Source organism: Electrophorus electricus, chromosome 1 (assembly GCF_041902795.1).
Source record: "Electrophorus electricus isolate QZ-2024a chromosome 1, ASM4190279v1, whole genome shotgun sequence".
Classification (NCBI taxonomy): domain Eukaryota; kingdom Metazoa; phylum Chordata; class Actinopteri; order Gymnotiformes; family Gymnotidae; genus Electrophorus; species Electrophorus electricus.
The window spans coordinates 5,445,622-5,457,426 of NC_137497.1; the positions used below are offsets into that span (position 1 = coordinate 5,445,622).

Here is an 11,805-nt window from a genome sequence, read left to right on the forward strand (position 1 = left end):
TGTCAGAGAACATGCCTGCCATTGTACAGCACACCTGGAGCTGAGAGGGTTAAAATATTTGCTCAAGAGCCCAACAGTGGCAGCATGGCAGAGCTGAGATTCAAACCCACAACCTTGCGATTGGCGGTCCAAAATCATATCCACCACAGTATCACTGACCTAACAAAATACTATGATGATATAATGTGATGTGCGCTGATATGGTCTATAAACACACAAGAAAAATAATAGTAAACTACTACATTCTAAATATACTCTTAATAAGCTACTGCATTTAGTACAAACTAACTAGCTCAGTGGATTACAGCAGCATGAACATGTAAAGTAAACTGAAACTTAGAGAGAGCATGACTAACCCATCCTTCCCACCCAATGAAAGCACAGTCAGTCATGATCTTGGGGACTCCTGGCTATGTTCCAGTGATAGAACCCAGATCACCACATGTTAAATAGCTGGTGGATGGATGCTGTAGCATGGACGTACATGTTTGTGTATTGCTGTCTGGCTTAGTGTTTGGAGATGCTTACAGTACTTTGGGGGTTACTATGGTAATCAAAGTGGCAGAATTCTGTGTAAAGTAAGGCTGATTAAATGATGTACAACTTGTGAATCCACGTTTATGGACTGTATTGAGAGAATATGTGTGATGGCCCGAGTGCCGCAGGGCGCGGAACAGGACGCACAGACTCCCTTGACTATGTGCAACATTTAATGACATTAAACATATAGGACAATAGTGGCACTCACACATGACATTAACAGTAAACATAAACACCAACGCTAATGATAAAGACTGTAACATTGACATAGATTATACAAATAATAATAATGGCTACACAAGCATGAATACTAACATACTACTCAGACTCTAACAAACAATGAACAACACTAAGGCACGCACTGACAGGCGTTTAAATAGACTAACAAACACTCAATGTTAAACCCTGTGCAGGTGCGTGCCATCACGGGGGTGTGGCTACAAACAAGAGTGAACCCCCCCCCGCCGCACACAGCAGGCTGTACCACGTGACTCGTGGGTGGGGGGTGCGTCCAGTTACAATATGCATTCATCTGTAATGCTTTTGTATTGGATCAGAATCCCAAATATTCCATTTATTAATTACCATGTTAATATCAAACAGAACTGCAATTTAGCTGTGGTCTTTTATGTATTTTTGTTCACGGCACTGTGTGATGGAAACAGATCTGTAGGCATGTGTGCATGTCTGTCTGTGCATGTCTTTGCATGAACAGCAAACAAACAAACACTTTTAAGCACATCAAAGGCTGTGGCTGTGTACATAGCAGTCATTCTAGCCATTCTGCTCTTTTACACACTGTGGTCTAAATATTTTCCAACCTCAACATGGACCCCCAGTTTATTCCTCACACTTTGCATCAAAACCACTCAATTTTTGTTCTCACTAGATACTTTCACTTCCACAAGCAAATGTTTACTGATCACAAAGTTCACTTGAGGAGATCTGTTAAAACAGGCCTACACAACACCTTCAGAGTGTATGCTGGTAAAATAAGGCCTGTTTATACATATAGAAACCTGTTTTATATCAGGTGACAGAATGGTCCTTTGTTGGAACACTAAAGCCACATTAAAATTACAAGGAGGCACAAATCTGATTTGTGTTTCCTTAATTGTGCATATATACATATGATTACTGTCAGGGCATGTAGAGGAAAAACTCTTTCCTGATCACTTTTCCTCTTTTAATTATCAGCCAACCACACTTCTCTAGTCCAAGTGACTTTCCAGTGTCCTTTCTGTAAATCAGGAGGAATTCAGTATATGTCCCTTTTCATAGTGAAGTGAACCTTGGTGTTATTCATGTACTGGAGGTGGCTGATTGTAGCTCTGCTCCTGAATCTGTATCCATATCCAGTCGTACTGGTCATCTTGTTAAGTGGAATTCAGGCCTATGCAGAACAGCAGTGGGGACAGTGCATATATCACACTTTATGATGTATCTCCTTGGTATATACACCACACTTTTTGGTGCATCTCCTTGGTATATACACCACACTTTATGAAGCATCTCCTTGGTATATTCACCACACTTTTTGATGAATCTCCTTGGTATATACCACACTTTATGGTCACCTGGGCACTTGTTTGTTTCTGATGTTTTCCCCCAGTGTTCAGCTGATTTCTGGAGTTCTCTATGGTCTTATTGTCTCTAGAATGACAGGGATTCGAGTTTCCATGTATGTGGCATTGAAACTAACAGTGCTGAAAGGGGCACTTGGTGCTCTAACATTAAAACAAGATGTGAGAGGCTGAAAATAACTTACTTCAATCCTAAATATGGGTACTGTAGGCATATTGTAGTCGATAAAGAGTTATTGTATTACCCAATCAGAATCAAGCTGCTTGTTCTTATATTGATGCACAGCACAGTAGTATTAGTGACAGGCTGCAACACTGAACCGATTAGGGTAGTTGGGGTGCTGGAACTAAATGGTCTGAAACCTTTACTAAAGAGCTCTAATGGAAACCCTTTTGTCTTGTGAACGTCCCACCCACTCCAACATCACACACCCCTGAGCTGTGATGGGAGTGTGGTGAGAAAGCTACTAACCACAGCAAAAACCTGAGCTTGGTTAGACAACTAAATTTAGCATGACCACCATGGCAACATAGAAACAAACAAACAAACAGACAGACCAGGACATCATCAACATATGTGTTATGTGGAACACGCCATTGGTGGACAAACCTGGGAGATGCTGGTACCTCAGCTTCTAACAGCAAATGTCCATTTAACATCACAAAACAACTGCAGGCTGTTTCATCAAACAGCGCCACCCAATCCTGCCTGTACAGGGGTATAACATCTCACACTGATACACACAACACCCCACACTCCTGCCTGTATGGGGGTATAACATCTCACAGTGACACAGACAAGACCCCACACACCTGCCTTTACGGGGGTATAACAGCTCACACTGATACACACAACACCCACACTCCTGTGTGTATGTTTAACAGCTCACACCAGTACAGGGTACCTAGGCCATCTATAGTACACAGCAGAAGGTGTCTGTAATGTGATCAGAGACAACAGCACCATGAGAAACCTTCTTCCTGGAATAGAAGAAACCTCATACTGTCCTTGTACTGAGCACAAGGACTCCACTGATAGCAGCATACAGCAGCAAATAATGCTACAGCAAATGTTAGCTAAACAATGTCTACAGACCACCCTATTTCAGTGAAAATAACAAGTCAGTCACTTACAGTTAGAGACTTTGGCACATTTGTAATGTGCAGAGCCCAAATACCAAGCCCAGTGAATTAAGTTAATATTGTGTATTTATCTTTATCTAAACTGAAGGACACATGTTAATGTGAACACACACTTAAACATTCCATTACATTTCAACTCATTCACTGGTCCATGTTAGAAATGTGTTTCCTGTTTGGTGACTGGAGCACAGCAGATTTTTTATCTATATTTTTAATTTCCCTCTGGGATTAATAAAGTTATCTATCTATCTATCTATCTATCTATCTAGATATGAGTATTGGTATGATATCAGTAAATACTAAAAGATTTTGTACTCGTACTCACACCTGGACTGAGAAGAATGGTATTCATGCACCACTAGACATGACCATACAGACTAACTGTGAACATGCTTCACTGGCTCATCAACTCCTTTTCATTCCTCTGACTGATCCCCACATCCCATTAATACCATTGTGAGTGATCCCCTCATCCCATTACTATCACTGTGACTGATCCTCTGACTCTGAAATTATCACTGACAATACAAATACAATAATCTTATGCAGGGTTCTAGGCTGTAAGTCAGTTCTACACATCAAAGAATGTTTTGCATTCATGTTACAAATGTTTTGTATGTTTTGTTGCATATGAGCGGTGTACCAATCCCATGGGACTTTTAGATTCAACCTGTACTTGTATTAAAGGTCATGAAGACAAGCTCTAGTAGTGTTTGTCTTTACCACATCTATAATGATGCTGGCTGACAGCAGTGACACTGAAGACCTGTGACCACATGACACAATATGGCAAGGGACTTTATTTACAGGAACGTATGTAATACTGTATGAATGTATAACGTGATCCCTTTTTTTGTGTATTATCTATTTATTCATGTGTTGCAAAATACATATATTATTTTCCACTGAAATTATTGTAGTTTATGAATTTTTATTTAATGCATAAGCCACACATCCAACTATATAAAGCAGAGTTTGATATGACCAGTCACATTTCCTCTTCATGTCTGACAGCAGGGATGGTTTGTATATTGCTTCTGTTTCTCCTGTTCCATGGCGTTGGTAAGTAATACTAATCTCATTTACATTATTAAATAGAGAAGATGACAAAGACAAAATTTTAAATGATAAGAAATAACTTGATGTTCAGAGTATTGTCCCACTCAAGATAGTTTGGGTTGATTTATGTTTTTTGTTGTTTTCTGTATTGCAGATTTGCTCCCAGTGACTCTGGGCTCTTCAGACACTGTAATATTGGTGGCAGAACCTGGTGATGATGTCACCATTTGGTACCAGAGTGAACAAACAACATTAACTTACGTATACTGGTTTAAGCACACAGACAGTTCTGTGCCAGTTTACATTTCATGCCAATATTACAAAATATTTTCTCCACTCAGCCTCTGCTATTTTGTCAAAGTAAACGAATTGTGATGACTGTAAACTCCCAGAACATCTCTCTGACAATAAAAGCAGTTAATCACACTGATTCAGGACTTTATTACTGTGGCACTCAGCCAAGAGACTTAATTTCCTTTAGCAATGCAACATATTTACAAGTGACAGGTAACTTTCTGTGCAGTCACATTACATTACTCATTAACAAACATTTATATAGCATGATTGATTAAAAATGGGTATGCTTCATGACATGTTCTACATGTAACTGTATTAATCAATAAATGTTTTTCAGAGCGAAATGAAACACTCTTCAACTCTTCAGCAGTTCTGAAGGTTTGTATTCTCATTTTCTTGATCAGTTTCTGTGTTAATTCATTCCTCTGTTACTTGTTTTAGTGTGACTAATATTTCTTATTACATCTTGACTTTATACAGGAGCAGGATCCTAATGCAGTGAACTATGCTGCTCTACAGTTTTCTGATCACAAATCTAAGAGTGTTGCAGGACATGGTGAAGTGGTGAATACACATGTTGTATTTTCTACAGTAAGATCCTAACAGTTTATTGTAACAGAACAAGGTTACGCACAGTTCCTTTAGAATAATGATGTATATAAGGCTGTTTGGAGCAGCTTTATATTCATTATCATTCTAAATTCGTAACACAGTAGTTCATGACTCCCACATTAGTTGTGGTTGCATGAATTACATGAATATTAATCACAAATCATGTAGTTTATTTTGTACATAGTAAACAGTGTCAATGTCATCAAATGCAAAAGTATTAGAGGCTGTTCTGAAGGTCTGTAAACACTGTTGTAACTGATCAGTGAGTGTTATGCGTCACAAACTCCCAGGGGAGTTTCATGTGACCAGTGCAAGAGTGGAAGGGGAGTCATTTTATTAACACTAATTCATTTTTCAAACCTGCAGTTTACTGATCTACCTTCCCCCCCCCCCCCCATGTATTTCAGTCTGTAAATAAAACCATTTAAACAAAGAAGTGTTCACATTATCTATAGTCCCAGTTGTCATAGCAACAGGTTAATTTATTGTTACTGTTAAGCATTTCAGCACTAGATGTAAAGACGTAAAATCCAACTAGATGCACATCCTTTTGTATTTTTGACATGGACCATTTAGTCCTTTAAATATGAGTAGTTGCTTTTTTGGTTACTTTAATGTGTATTTCTCTCTCTCTCTCTCTGACAGACAGACAGACAGTCAAAGCATTTTGTTACAAAAAAAGGAAGTACAAGAGAAGTCCAAGAAAAGTACAAAAATGTGTTTCTCAAATATGGGTACATACACTTTCTTTTGTATGTGTATGTTTTGCTGTTTTTTTTACTTGATTTTGTGTGTTGGCTGACATATGTGTTCCAAAGAGAAAAGGCTTGGTTTGATTTGTTTTGAATTGATTTGATGTTTGAAAAGATGAAATATGTGACTGGATTCTTTACTCCATTTTTATTAAAGTGTGTTCTCTGTACTTTTTTGCTGCAATGTTCTGTTGTAATAAATCACATGAAAAGTCTTTATATAATGTGAAACTACCAAGTTATGTATGACTTAAGTATGCTCATACATATGGAAAAATTACAGATAATTTCATCATCCACATTAAAAGAAAGTCAACAAACCAAGCTCTGTTAGTTAACCTGTATTCACACTGCAATAATACTGGGATTTTGTGTTTATTAAACTAAAATTTAGTAACATGACAAGTTAGTTGCCTGTATTAAAATTATATTTTTCTGTTACTTGAAATTACTTAAACGTGTACCTTGATTTATTCAGTTCATTAGTTGTCCTCATAATATAATTAATTGTTTTAAAAAATGCACAGAGTGGAGAAGGTAACACTGAATCAATATGTAGCATAATAAATACTGGAAAGAACAGACAGATGGAAGCTTTGTCCTTTAACAAGAGGGATTAGTGCCAACACTGAGATAACTGAAGATGCTGTGCCTAGAGTCTGGAATATTTTTGTAGTGTGAAATATTTCCTACTTATACCATCTTCATATTGCATTAGGTGCGAGAACTAGTTTAAATGTCCATCTTACAAGAAAGTTCAGGAACCAAACTGTCATTAGTGAACTTCAGTTCGCAGTTCAGTGAGACCAGGATGGGGACTTAAATAAGACCATATCATTTCACTTGATAATTTACCTTATGAATATAAAAAACAAACATAAATATATTTATTTTAATAAAAATGACTCTTCACACTTGTCACAGCTAGATAATCCACATTAGCATACCTAAAGGATTTTGCTACAACCTGAAATGCTGCAAAACAAAACAATTACAGAACATGACAAAGCTATTAAATTGTGTTACTTTCCATCACTACTATAATTTTAAAAACATTTATGTAATTTTACAATTTTATTACCACTCTCTCGAATTTCCATTCTTAGCCATGGACTGATCTATGCATAAAGTAGGTTGATGGTGTTACAGCATGGCCCCTTCCTCCTGACTCTTCCCCATGTCAATGTAATGTCCTATTGGTGTGTGCCTGTGTGTGCGCGTATGTATCTACCTGGTTACGCCTCACCTTGTTATTCTATTATGTGTTACACCTATCTCTCATCATTAGCATGTATATTTAAGTGCTTGTATGCAAGTCAGTCTTCATATATGCTGTGTATCAACTGCTTCATTGTGTGTTAAGACTGCCTGTTACTTTGTAAATAGTATTAGTGCTTAATGTTCTTCATGTTTGGTTTTGTTTTGTTCCGTGTGTTAATAAACGTATGTGTCGTGTGAACCATGGCTTGTCTTTGCATCCTGCCTCGGCGCCCACATAACAGAAACATCGACCGCTGAAGGATGCCAAGAGGAAGAAGCAGCATAGCCACCCAAACCCAACCCATGCAGAAGAATCCTCCATCCTCGTGGGAACACTCCCTGCCATCACAGTGGGGGAGAGTGTCCCTGGAGGATTTTGAGGGGGCCCTGATAGTGGTCCAGGCACATTCTCTGCAGAGTCCTACCTGCCTTCGCTGGACTCCTGGAACCGGTATGACTATGACTACCAGTATGCAGGGTCGGACTCTGCGGGGTCCTACTTGAACCCCATGGACTACCAGGATGGCTATGAGGATTACGGCAAGGTTGAAGAGTATAACGACGTCAGCCTCACGAAACTTGTCCATTTCAGGGATCCATCAATGGAGGAGGCCCTCAATTAGGACCCCAATTCGGGTTCAGAGGAGGGGTTGGTGGACTCTGAAAGCAACATGCTCCTGCACTTAATGTGCCACCCAAAACACACATCTCTAGTGCCTGCAAGCCTCCCTGTATCACCTTTAAAGAGGCTCTGTCTCATGTAATGCAGAAATATTCAAACCCAGCCTTGCCACACCATCTAGTGGTGATAATGTGCTACATTTGATTCAGCCCATCAGCTATGCATGCTGTCCTTCATGAGCAGAATGAGGTGTGATAGGAAGCACTGGGTAGAGAAGGGGCACTCCAGGCTCCACCCCCAATGTTTAACCCTAAAAATGTTGGAGTTGACCAGCATGCGGTCTCCTAGTTTATGTCTACCTACTATTAACCTGTAGTGCTTCACTGCCTAACTGATCTATAATGTCACTTTGGATTATATTAATAATATATTCATACAGAAATTATAAACAATATCATATTATATTTAGAGAGAGATATATTTTTGACAGCTCCAAATTCAAAATAAGTATGTAAATATTAGAAAAAAAAAAAAAAAAGTTAAATAAGCTTTAAAAAAAAAAAAAAAAAAAAGATTGGAATACTCCCTAAGAACTAATGATTTTCATACGCTAGCTACATGGAGGGGTTCACACTTTGTCCAAAAGAACATGCATAACTATATTTCAAAAATGACAATTAAAGGCTAATGGTGGACAATAGTGAACAATGCCTACATCAAACACCATTATGACTGACGTGGACTGCGAATTTTCCAGTGCTGGTTCTTCAGATTCCAAAGATATTTTTGAATTTGTTGAAGATGACAGTCGGGGTGACTGTATGTCATAACAACGAAATTCAACCATTTAGATTTGAGACAGATAGAAAAAGCTGCACCAGAGAGCAACAAACAACTTGAACCAGTAGTCAGAATTAGGAATTCCCACTGGTAAAAACAGGTAAAAAAAACTTTGATGTTACACTTAAAACTTATCCTAAAAGTAAAACCTATTACGAAACGTAATCTTGTTTATTAACAATCATTTATAGCATGGGCATTTGATCTATCTACTGGTTATATTTCTCATTTTACTAGCTTGGTATGTATCTAGCTAACTAACTATGTAATGGTGCTCTCTTTTTTCTAATAACCAATGTCTTAGCTAAGCTAGAGAATACATTTGCAATATTAGTCTAATGTGTGTTTTTGGTACATTAGTCATGTGTCTTGGTTATATGAATCTAGCCTTAAAATGTATGCATTATTACCTTATTTTCCACATTGCTGACTTCAGTGAATTTGTAGTGCTAATTTGTACACTGAAAAAATAAAACTGAATTAAACTGACAATGTGTTAAACCACACAAGTGTTTGGAAAGATGCTGGATCATTATGGGAAATGTAGCTAGTTAGTTAGCTAAATAACATTAGAAACGTCACACTTAGGTATTAATGACAATAACTAGCTAGCTAAACACAAATGTTCCGTTATCGTTATTATTGTAAAAGCGATCTAGGTTGAATTCGCAATCATAAGATACTCTATAAATCTCTAATTCAACTACGTGGAGTAGTTTTAGTGTAGTATAGCACCAAGCTTAGCAAGTCACTCATGTAGCTACAAACCTAGCTAACGCTAACTAGCCAGCAAGGCTACCTCATGTTAGCTAATGTCAACCAAAATGGGTGAAGTAATTGCACTTACCCTGTTTACTTCCATACACACAAAGACTCCTGAACATCTGTTCAGTTTCTTTACATGCACATTTTGTTGGAAAAGCAGCAGTCTTAAGATCAAGTCGTCGTGTGACGTGTCAAATGTGACATTTGTCTGTAATTTCATCATTTTCTTTGATTACTTCAAACACCATTTATCCAAAGACATGGATATTTGTATATGAATAAACTTTAGCCTTCTAAAAGCTTTTTAAAATACCGCGCTCCAGAAAGGTTGGTGAAAATTATTTTTGCTGTCCTCTCATCAAGGATACATGTCTTTAATGGTTTTGCTTGATCCGAGTGCAGCCTCAGGAACAACTGACATAACATGTACACGTCACGAGACGCCCCCCAAATCACGTGGTACGGCCTGCCGTGTGCAGGGGGTTCACTCTTGATTTTGGCACCTGTATGGGGTTAATTGTTAGTGTTTGTTAGTCTATTTAAACCCTTGTCGGCGCGCCCCTCACTGTTGGTCATTGTATGTTTGTCTACCAAAGCTTATGTTAGTATCCATGTTTGTATAGCCTGTGTACATGTTACAGTCGTTGTTTGTTAGGGTTTAGTGTGTTTATGTTTTCTGTTAATGTCATGTGTGAGTGCCACCATTACTGTCTGTATTGTATGTAAATAAATGTCACCGTCGAGGGAGTCTGAGTGTCCTGTTCCACGCCCAATGGCACTCAGGCTAGTGCTACAGTACATCTCACTCAGTGCCTGAGTGAACTTGTATATTGTTCTGAACTTTCATACCCATGTAGATCACATGTTGCTGGTTATTGGTTAGTACTTTGAATGCTGAAAGTTAAAGCAGGGGAAGAACATTTTCATACAACTCTCTGCAGCTTTGGAATAAGCTTCCAGACATCAGGACTCCGACACCGTCTTTGTTCATAAGTCCAGGTTGAAAACCTATTTGTTTACTCAAGCTTTTGGAAATTTGTTTTCAGGTTAGATTATTGGTGCAGCTCTTGGTATCTTGGTTAGTCATTTCATTAATCTTATAAGCTACTATTGTTCATTTAAAAAATCAGCTTTATTTGTAATGTGTTTGCTATCCTGTGTTGGCCAGAGGAAGATGGGTTCACATTCTGAGCCTTGTAAAAGCACCACACAAATCAACTTTAATTTGAAATTTGACATGAGGCTCCAGTTTACCCAAGATGTTGCGAGAACCTTAGTTGTCTTCACAGAATTGAGTCCTGCTTTCCACATTGGATTGGAGAGCTGCTCTCAGTTTCTGCTAGAAGGACTGGATGCAATGCTGTGATTTGGGCCAGCTGAGATAGGTGTGTTTCTTGATTAGACCTCTCATCCTGTAGTATTGAGACAACGGATGTGTGGGAATATCCTCCAGGATGAGGACGTCATTTTTCTCATCAAAGAGTCGAAACTTGCCACCTGGATCTCTCTGGAGCACCACTCACTCTCCAGGTGGTGATCACACAGATGGTCTTTTGGCTGCTGTAGATACCATCCACAATGTTATCTATGATGGGTTTTCTTGGCTGGAAGTCCCTATGGTACAGACACAACCTCCAGCCCTGCTCTCCCTCTAGCTGGGGTAACTGCTCTCTCATAACCCACAGTTCATCATGGGTGTTGTAGGAAATAAAAGCATCATACTGTAAGCCCTGGAGCGTTTGCTTTCTCTGTTGCCTTTTTTTCATACACAAATGAAAGCAAATGATAGTAAGCATAACAACCTGCCATTTCAAGAAGTGATAGATGAATGAACTGAGTAGGGTCAGAAGGAGTAAAAATGTGGTGGAGACAAAACATATAAATCCCACATAAACAGTGCATGAGTTTATATCAAGATCAATCGCTCGACTTCCTTTGAGATTTGATGGGTAGCTGCACGTGAACTGATCAGCATTTAAAACTTGTGTTTCATTTTTGGTGTTTGCCCAGTTAATAAACCAGGTGTTGTCACATTCACATGAAAAATCATTTACTTGTAAATCCACATTTATAGTCTTATTAAACATTAAAGGGATGACGAAACAAGGCAAGTGGGCTAAGTTTTCATCTAAGCCTCCTCTATTTGATGAAACTACTGCCAATCAAGCATCTTGCCCTGGACACTCTTGGAAACACCTGGAAGTAAATGTTAGTCACCCTCCCTCCCCTTCTCCTTTCACACATAGGTGTGAATTGTTGTCCACTCCAAAACAATGGCGCTGCAACAGCCAATAAAAATCAATATAAAGAAGAAAAGGGGGTCTAATGCTCT

At 38.6% G+C, this 11,805-nt stretch overlaps 1 pseudogene; it reads right to left on the reverse strand.

The window, feature by feature from the left end:
* Positions 1-10,812: 10,812 nt before the first annotated feature.
* LOC113568648 (toll-like receptor 13) lies at positions 10,813-11,560 on the reverse strand (annotated as a pseudogene).
* Between the last annotated feature and the right edge of the window lie 245 nt (positions 11,561-11,805).